Below are 10,000 nucleotides of genomic sequence, written 5' to 3'. Positions count from 1 at the left end.
ACACTTCTATATTTAGCTGTTTGAATACGTAAATAACGCCATGGCGTGTGACCTCAATACACCGTCCTTGGCAGTGTTTTGCCTCCCGCCCCACCTGGCCACACCCAGCCACACTAAACACACAGGAATTTACACACAAATATATATACTGTATATATAAAATACCTCGATTCATCGAACGACAGGGAAACCGGCCCCGATTCGTTGCAGCGAGGGATTCGTTGTAACCGGAGATGCTTACAGGATGTCTTTTCTCATGCCCTATGGGCTAATTTCACTTACCAAAATTATTTTTTCAACCCATACTATAAAAGACAAGTACCAAATGAACGTGTCTGCAAATTTTGTTTTAACCACATCTTGCTTATTTTTTACGTTCCCAGCCTGAACACTCATTTTCAGAAGGTTACAGGGGACCATAATGGAGTTAACGAAAGATTGAACGTAACGTTAGTTAGGGCAGGAGAAACGTTAGTAAGAGAAGGAGAAACGTTAGCCAGAGCAGGAGAAACGTTAGCCAGAGCAGGAGAAACGTTTAAGTCTAGAGTTCTCTAACTACAACAAAAGTGTCAATGGTTCATTGTCGATGTTTATTTAGTCTTCGCTAAATAAATTTTTTCCTCATCTCACTCATTCTCTCATTATTTATTCATTCAGTCCTCATTGAGCATCACTTTTTATCTTACTCCTCATGTTCTGCCTCATGACTCAATCCCCCTGCATGTTACTACTCATATGTGTGTTCTACCTCACTCCTATCTTATCACCTTATCTCAGTCTTCACACTATCTTACTCATTATCTTATCTCAGTCTTCTACCTATCCTACTCATGACCTTATCTCACTCCACCATATTCCTCATCCCACCGTACTACTCACCCTTCGGTATGCCTCACCCTACATCATGCCTCGCCCGATCTCTCTCTCTCTACACCCCACCTTCTACTTTGCCATATCTTAAACATCACCCTTCATCACTTCTTACCCTTATCTTATTCCTTACCATGCCTCACTCCTCCTCCTCCCCACACCCTTTCTCACTCCACCTCCTCCTCCTCACCCTGGCTCACTCCTCCTCCCTCACACCCTGCCTCACTCCTCACCTTACCACTTTATGTGCAAGCCTCGAACCTGTTCCTGCCCTGGATAACGCGAGCAGACCCGCTCAGCCCGCGCGGTCACCAACGTAGCTCCCCCCCCCCTCACTCACCCCAGGCCGCTAACGTAAGCAATGGCATAAATAATCCCACCAAATCTGTAAGGGGGTGTTAGCCCGCGCCATAGCCAGAAATACTGCTCATTGAGTAGCCGAGTGAGTCACACTCATTAAGTCACTGCAAGGTGAGTGAGGGGATGAGGGGTGAGGGTGGGAATCATATCCACTCCTCCCAGATGACGGAGGCGGCGGTAGTGTCCACTCACAGGATGAGTGGCGCTGCCCAATCAATAAACTCGCCCCTCGGGGCACAACTTCTTGTCCACCGGGGGAGTGGTGGGTGGAAATAGGCGCCCCAGGAAGGTCATAGTGTCGGTAAATAATGACGCAATCCGTGAACCTTCACCACCTCGTCCTTGTCCGGGTTGTCCCTCGGCCCACTGTCACTCAGGTTACGTGTCCTCGTCCTATAGGCAGCTGGAGTGCCACCTGCCCCAATCCTCTAGCCAGCCACGGTGGCAGGGCAAACATTCAACAGTCACAGTGGCATAACTTACCCTAAAATAATAGTTAAATTCATTAAATCAGTAGGAAAAAAGTATATATTTATTCATCATTCTTAAGAATGAAAACACTCAAAGCCGCAGTCAGGCGTGCCAAGGTTTTCAGCGTCTCAAGATGCAGTTATTAATCCTTGAGATCCCGCTTATTCGTCGCTGCTGCCTCCTCCTCCTCCTCCTCATCCACTGTATCTCTTATCTTCTCCCCTGTGATAGCCGGATATCCTGAAGGTAAACTGGTATATTTCGAGGTCAGACGTAGATATTTTTGTTCGAGCCGCTCTAATGACGTAGAAGGGGGCGAGAAGCAGCTATATACTCGTTGATTCAAGGAGGTAGACAGTCTAAAAGAGTTGATGACGCGTGTGGGAGATGCACAATCACCTTGGCGTCCGAGGTCAGGGATCATAAGTGATCCACCTTGGAAGGATGATAGCCAGGCCTATAACTTTTTACTTTTAGAGTGATATGCCTTCAGCGTGAGATTTAAATATGGAACCAGGTATCGAAACCCGTTAGTGTATAAATCAATGTCACGTATTCAATAGAATTCAATAGACTTCAACAGACTTCTGGGCACACAGAATGAGGGAACCGACGCCAGTTAGTCCACCAGGGCAAGGCTCCGCCTCTTGGTACCATGTTGACCAGACCACACACTATAAGGTGAAGGGACGACGACGTTTCGGTCCGTCCTGGACCATTCTCAAGTCGATTGAGAATGGTACCATTCTCTAGTTATGGCAGTACATAACCATACTTTACCATTCTTTACCTTTACCACTGATCTAGTGTCGTGAATGTTACTCTCTTGAGGACGTACTGTGCCTGAAGTACTGCCGGTAAATGCTCCACCCTGCAGCCTGTACTCTCAACTACTACATTGTATTTAGACGCCAAAATCCCCCAACGGACATAATACGACGTACTAGAAGTCACATCGGCTCGCAAGCAACCACGTTTTCTATAAGTGCTTCCAATAGTTAGGTTTGCCTGTATTAGTACACCGTAATATGTTCGTAGTGGCAACTCCAGAGGACGCGGCCGGTGTTACTGGTGGTGTAAAAGTTTACCGTCTGTGGATACTTTTCCCTATACTGGGTGCTGACAGTGACGTCATTAGTGGTAAATGTAAATGGTAAATGTAGTGGTAACAAATAGTGTCTTCATGTCACCATGGTGATTGATGATTGAAGAAGATTAAGCCATCCAAGAGGTGGCACGGGCATGAGTAACCCGTAATAAACCATGGTGACCCCGGGTCAGGTGATATACCCAAGTCAATCTTGCGTGAGCCCCCCTGCTGCTGTACTCTCAACGGTCACCAGGAACACCGAGGTATTAACGGTGAAGAAACTCCACCACGACAAACGGCACCGCTCCTGTGCCAGGTAAGTCCACTACGGGCTCACCATAGCCCGTGCTACTTGCCCCGCTCCTGTGCCAGGTAAGACCACTACGGGCTCACCATAGCCCGTGCTACTTGCCCCGCTCCTGTGCCAGGTAAGTCCACTACAGGCTCACTATAGCCCGTGCTACTTGCCCCGCTCCTGTGCCAGGTAAGTCCACTACGGGCTCACCATAGCCCGTGCTACTTGCCCTGCTCTTGTGCCAGGTAAGTCCACTTCGGGCTCACCATAGTCCGTGCTACTTGCCCTGCTCCTGTGCCAGGTAAGTCCACTACGGGCTCACCATAGCCCGTGCTACTTACCCCGCTCCTGTGCCAGGTAAGTCCACTACGGGCTCACCATAGCCCGTGCTACTTGCCCTGCTCCTGTGCCAGGTAAGTCCACTACGGGCTCACCATAGCCCGTGCTACTTGCCCTGCTCCTGTGCCAGGTAAGTCCACTACGGGCTCACCATAGCCCATGCTACTTGCCCTGCTCCTGTGCCAGGTAAGTCCACTACGGGCTCACCATAGCCCGTGCTACTTGGAACTTGTTCCGAGTAGCTGAATCTATAACAACATCCACCACGAGACATCGTCAGATTAAGAAGCAGGCGGAGGTGAGTGGGTGCCCCTTGCAAGGTCATCAGGTCAGGTGAGCGAGGTCCACCAAGGTCCTGCATGTGGACACCACTCTAAAGGTGCTCTTCTTATTATTATTGCCGCTTCTGCTACGTCACTGTCTTCCTTCTGTTTATGGACGGTGAGGAAGTAAAGACGCACCTCGATGCTCGTTTTTTGCATGACAACAAACCTAGGAAAAGCAAAATCCACAAGCGCCAGACTTTGGCGTTCTTCGTGTACATGCATCCATCCATCTCTCTCTCTCTCTCTCTCTCTCTCTCTCTCTCTCTCACTCTCTCTCTCTCTCTCTCTCACTCTCTCTCTCTCTCACATCCATCCATCCATCTCTCTCTCTCTCTCTCTCTCTCTCTCTCTCTCTCTCTCTCTCTCTCTCTCTCTCTCTCTCTCTCTCTCTCTCTCTCTCTCTCTCTCTCTCTCACATCCATCTCTCTCTCTCTCTCTCTCTCTCTCTCTCTCTCTCTCTCTCTCTCTCTCTCTCTCTCTCACACACACACACAGTGGGCTAAGTCATCGCCCCACAACCGAGGATCGCCGGTTCGATCCCTGCTTCAGAACAGAAGCGTTTGTGCAACTAGACAGTCAGTCAGTGAGGTGACATGCAAGATATCATACCCAACATCTGACCACCCAACAACAGGTGGGTCAGTCAGGTAAGACAAATAAACAGGTGTTGTTTTTGTTGATCGTTGAACAAGATGAAGGTGAGATCAGTGAAGACTAATCACCTAGTGTGAGAGAGGGAGAGAGACAGTGCCTACCTAGACGTACGTTCTGCCTCCAACTGCCACCTGACGACAGTGATGTACGGAAATGAGTGATGTTGAACGTGACGGAGGTGCTAGCCTCACAGTGCCCACCAGGCCAGTGAGGACACCACCACCTGTGAGGGGAACAATCCTGACACAGGTGAGGGCAGGTGATCTCCCACGAGGGGTGGAAGAGGGGAGAAACAGAAGACCAGTTAATGATGTTAAAAAGAGGGGAGGGGGCAGGAACCAGAGTGGATAGAGAGAGCTGGGAGGGTGCAGGGGTGGGTGCCAGATGGCACTCTGCTGAGTGTACGAGGGCAAGGAATGAGGGGAGGTGTATACACAACGGCCCAGACACGTGTCCCCTCGCGTAAATACACACACACCATAACTATACACCCACAGCAACTCTAAACACCCATATACAACACTATACACCACGGAGGGGGAATGTAATGAAGGAGCCTATTAATAGGCAACAAAGTATAAAATAATATTGTATATTCTGTTAAATTGCAGCAAAAATAAATAAATAACAATATTTCATATATAAATTAGTACAGTTAAAATATGACCCGTGCTGGTGATGGCCACCACAGACAAATAGAACAACCTACCATAAATACCCAAATTACGGAACTATTCACTCTACCCACCATGAGAGTAAGAACAAGACCGGAACGTGAAGATGCCGACGTAGACCACACTGCTAAACACGCCATGGCCACTACACCTGATTAATCTGTGTATGTGCATCCCCCTCCCCCCACCCTTTTTTCATTATATTAGTCCCTATTTTCGTCCCCTATCCGTCCCCCATTTATGCCCTATTCTTCCTTTACGTTGTACTCATCACCTATTTGTATTATGTACCTGACCTCCCTAATGGTATAATTTCAATGCGCCCATCACTGTCCCTCTTACGGGCTCACCATAGCCCGTGCTACTGGAACTTCTTGTTCTGAGTAACTGAATCTAAAACAACAACAACAACACTGTCCCTTCACTTGAGAATGAACCATGTAGGTTCGAAACGTTGTGTGAATTTATACTAAATGTAATACATTCTACAATAAATTATTTATTTGTCTTTACCTCGAACGAAGATGACTTTTGGAGAAATCCTCTTCCAATTAAACCATGATGCAAGAGCACTAGTCGGAGGGATAGACGCCCTAAACAAGAAAATAATCTATACAGAATATGCAGTATGTATATATATATATATATATATATATATATATATATATATATATATATATATATATATATATATATATATATGGGTGTGTGTTGTTCGCGAACTTTTACATGGGTACTACTGAGCAGAGAGTTCTGGTTGGTCTACTGCAGGTATGTCGATGACATATTTGTACAAGTCCCGGGTACCTAACGACTGTTGCAGGTGAAGGAGGCTTTCGAACAAAATTCAGTTTTAAACTTCACTTATGAGATGGAGAATGGTGGTAAGCTGCCTTTCTTAGATGTAGCAGTCATGGAACGGCAGCTTTCATCATGCTGTATACACTAAGGAGACAAACAGGGATGTGCCTTAATGCTGACAGCGACGGCCCGGAGAGATACAAACGGAGTGTTGTGAACGCTTACGTTGACCGAGCTCTTACTCACAGCTCTGGGTGGAAGCAGGTGGATGAGGAGTTATGTAGAATATAGCAGATTTTGGTCAACAATGGTTTCTCCAATGGTTAAGTCGAAGACATCATAAAAAAGGAAGGTGGCGAGGTGTGCAACAGGCAACGGAACAATTAATAATGCAATACCCGTACTTCCAATAATATTGTTCTACAGAAACTTCTTCTCCACGGCCTACAAAGCGGAGGAAAGAGCCCTAAAAGAGACCATTGCGAGGAACGTTACCCCAACTGACATCAACCAAAAGATAAAATTAACAATATATTATAAGAGAAAGAAAACCGCTGACCTGCTAATGAATAATTCTCCCGACACCACGAAGAACGCCTTGACAGAGACCAAAGTTGTCTACCCCTTCACGTGCCCACTTGGGGATTGTCAGCCCCAACGAACTCAGTATATAGGCAAGACAACAACGTCTCTCTCTAGGCGTTTCTATAACAATGCACAAACAACAGTGCTCCACCAAGGAACATATAATCGCCACACACAACGGGACGATCACCAGGGATATTTTGACGAGCAACACCGAAATAATTTATAAATACAATGACAACAGAAGATTAGATATCAGTGCAGCGCGGCATATCAAGAAATCCAGACCAGCAATCAATAACCAGCTAATACACAGTTACACTCTACCCACTTTAAGACGCCGAGCCAATGTACAAGCAGGACCGAATGACCCTGCAACAGGAACGGAAGCAGCCAGAAGACCATAAGCTGCCAACATGTCACAGTCTATGTTGATATTAATACCTTATTAATATTCCCCATGTAATGTCATTCATCCATATGTCACCTAACCACCTCACCAGAAGAGGATGCAATCAGGTGCTAAACACAGAGGAGTCCAATAATTGTGGACTTGAAATGGACCATTAGAAACCATAGGGCAGATAGACCATATCAACACTTTCGGCAGCCTCCTCCATGGGAAGAATCGAGTCAAAAAATAATCATTTAAGGATTACCAGTTAAAAAATCAGCATGTGACTCGCAGAGGCTCAAAGCAGTCATAGAACCACAAATGGAAACCATCTCAAGACCTACAACGACTCACATCTTCACAGACGGATCAGTTGATCAAGAAAGAGATTCTGCTGGGGCAGCAGTTTACACTACCAACCATGAAGCTTACTGGAGCATGAATAGTGGGTGCTCAACATTGCAAACAGAATTATATGCCCTGAAGGAGGCCATAAATTATACAATTGAGAATAATATACATGATGTCATCATTCATACCGACTCTAAATCTTCTCTCCAGGCATTGTTATCCAGCCAGCACAGAGATAATAAACAACTCATCAAAGATATTCTACATATAGGAAAAGAAGCCCATAATCTAGGGCTGTCAATCACCCTAAATTGGATACCAAGTCACACTGGCATAGATGGTAATGAAAAGGCAGACTCACTAGCAAAAACTGCCATTGCTCTACCTGTTGTACAGGTTCAAATACCTCCAAGTTATTCACAGTTTAAAGAGCAAACAAACAAATACTCCTAACTATCAAAAGTCGCCACAGAGCCAAAGTAGCGGAAGGAAGATCCACTGCGATATGGTACGAACAAGCCACTGGTTACTCCTCTTTCAAGCCTGACAAAAAGATATCCAGAGACATTGCAGTAGCCATACACAGACTCGGACTTGGTTACAAGTGCTGCTGGGAGGTTATAAACCCAATAGTTAAAGAGTGTCACATCTGTGGAACAGAAGCAGAGGCGCCACTATTGCACTACTTACTGGAATGTGAAGCTACTGAAGCCCTGCGCATCAAACTCAACATTAATCCAACGACAGCAGCTGCATTAGATGCACATTCCTCCTCGACTACAATGATTAGAAAAGCCGTTGAAGAATGGGACTCACTAGTGAACATTCTGCACCTACATCCGCCACCAAGATAATGTTATTAAAACAAGACTAAAACCAGTGCACTAAAACAGAAGCGGAAAAGAAAGAGGAGAAAAGGGAAGAAACACCACCTCCATTTAATACTTTGACCTAAATACCAGAGTAACAACGTTATCGCGTATAACCGAACTCAATTACGGGCTCACCATAGCCCGTGCTACATGGACACTTCGTTCTGAGTAGCTAAATCTAAAACAACAACACAGTAGAAATTGTCTTTGAGAATGTAAGGTGAGACCTTACGAAACGCATCACTAGGCGTCAGACCCAAATAAAAAGTAATAATGAACTTTGGAGAGTTAATTTTTCAACTTCCTGCTTCAATGAAGAAAAACATAAGGAATATCGAGAAGATTCGTGCCAGATTCATACACTTAAAATTTTCTGTAATATTTTCTGTAAAATTTTCTATTTCAACATAATATATATATATATGTTGTTGAATATGACCGAAAGAGTAAGATTAAAAATCCCCCACGAATCTTCTCAATATTTCTGACGTTTTTCTTCACTGTCGAGGGTAAACACCGCCCACGGGATGGGTCTGGGGTGCATAATAAAGAATTGTCGAGGGTAATTGAAAAATTAGCTCTCCAAAATTCATTCTTTATTTCTGGTCTTTCACTTTTACTTTCACACATTCACTTTTAAAGCAATGTGCAGTAAAAGTTTTTATCATGCATAAATAAATATAATTATTATATATTAGAGTTCTATGAACAGTTAGGAGTGTATTAGGTTAGGTCTGAAGGATACCCATAGTATATATATATATATATATATATATATATATATATATATATATATATATATATATATATATATATATAGTTTCAGAGAGAGAGAGAGAGAGAGAGAGAGAGAGAGAGAGAGAGAGAGAGAGAGAGAGAGGAGAGAGAGAGAGAGAGAGAGAGAGAGAGAGAGAGAGAGAGAGAGAGAGAGAGAGAGAGAGAGAGAGAGAGAGAGAGAGAGAGAGAGAGAGAGAGGGGTGGGGGAGAGTCAACACGGAGACATCTGGGAGAGGGAGCATCGAGGAGATGACCGTGCCAAGTTTACCAGCGCGCGCCAAATTCTCGACGCGTCTTCGGGGCTCGCGAAGAGCTCTGTGTCACGGCTCATGACAGCCAGACAACGGCCAGAGCTACACTTACCTCACCACCTGACGAGCAAGGCGCAGGCACTGTCATCCTCCTCCTCCTCTCTCTCTAAGTCTCTCTCTCTCTAAGAATTAGCTGAGGGATGCGAGAGTTGTCTAAAGGGAGGAGAACTACGGAGAATACAAGTTGGTTAAGAGAATGAAGGAGCAGCGATCAATGAGAAGAGCAAGAGTGATAATCATGAGAAGAGACGTACACTGAGTGGGAGATGAGGGAAGGCAACACCTGGAGAACAACCTATTCTCGTTATAGCACGTCGCATTTTGACGTACACTCTATTCCTAAGGCCAAAAACTGTCTTGAAAAATCTTGAAGCGAGTCGCGAAAGTGACATAATATTCCGTTTTCTGTTCGTGTGTCTTCGCGAGAACGGACTGAGGAGAGACAAAGAGCGGGCAGAGAGGGAGGCAACAAGCAGACGGGAGTGCCAAGGTCATTTACCCGTTCTTACGACAGACGAACGGACGGACGGACGGGTCAACAGACTAGTGGATCAAGCCACGCACGGGTCTGTCACCGGTGGAAGCCAGACAATGACCGAGACAGCGAAATCCCCCATGAATCTTCTCAATATTTCTTACGTTTTTTCTTCACTGTCGAGGGTAACCACCGCCCACGGGATGGGTATGGGGTGCATAATAAAGAATTGTCGAGGGTAATTGAAAAATTAACTCTCCAAAATTCATTCTTTATTTCTGGTCTTTCACAGCGAAGCCCGCACCACACCACGAGTCACCATTATGGTAGACGGGCCGACAATCTATATATGCCA

At 45.5% G+C, this 10,000-nt stretch overlaps 1 protein-coding gene across 13 annotated transcripts in view; it reads right to left on the bottom strand.

Moving 5' to 3' along the window:
- Nucleotides 1-10,000, bottom strand: part of LOC123769197 (titin homolog) — a 755,105-nt gene that overhangs the window by 589,188 nt on the left and 155,917 nt on the right. The gene's annotated exons all lie outside the window — the stretch shown is intronic.

Source organism: Procambarus clarkii, chromosome 86 (assembly GCF_040958095.1).
Source record: "Procambarus clarkii isolate CNS0578487 chromosome 86, FALCON_Pclarkii_2.0, whole genome shotgun sequence".
NCBI lineage: Eukaryota > Metazoa > Arthropoda > Malacostraca > Decapoda > Cambaridae > Procambarus > Procambarus clarkii.
The sequence above is the reverse complement of the archived record's forward strand: the minus strand, read 5'-3'. Positions and strand labels throughout refer to the sequence as shown.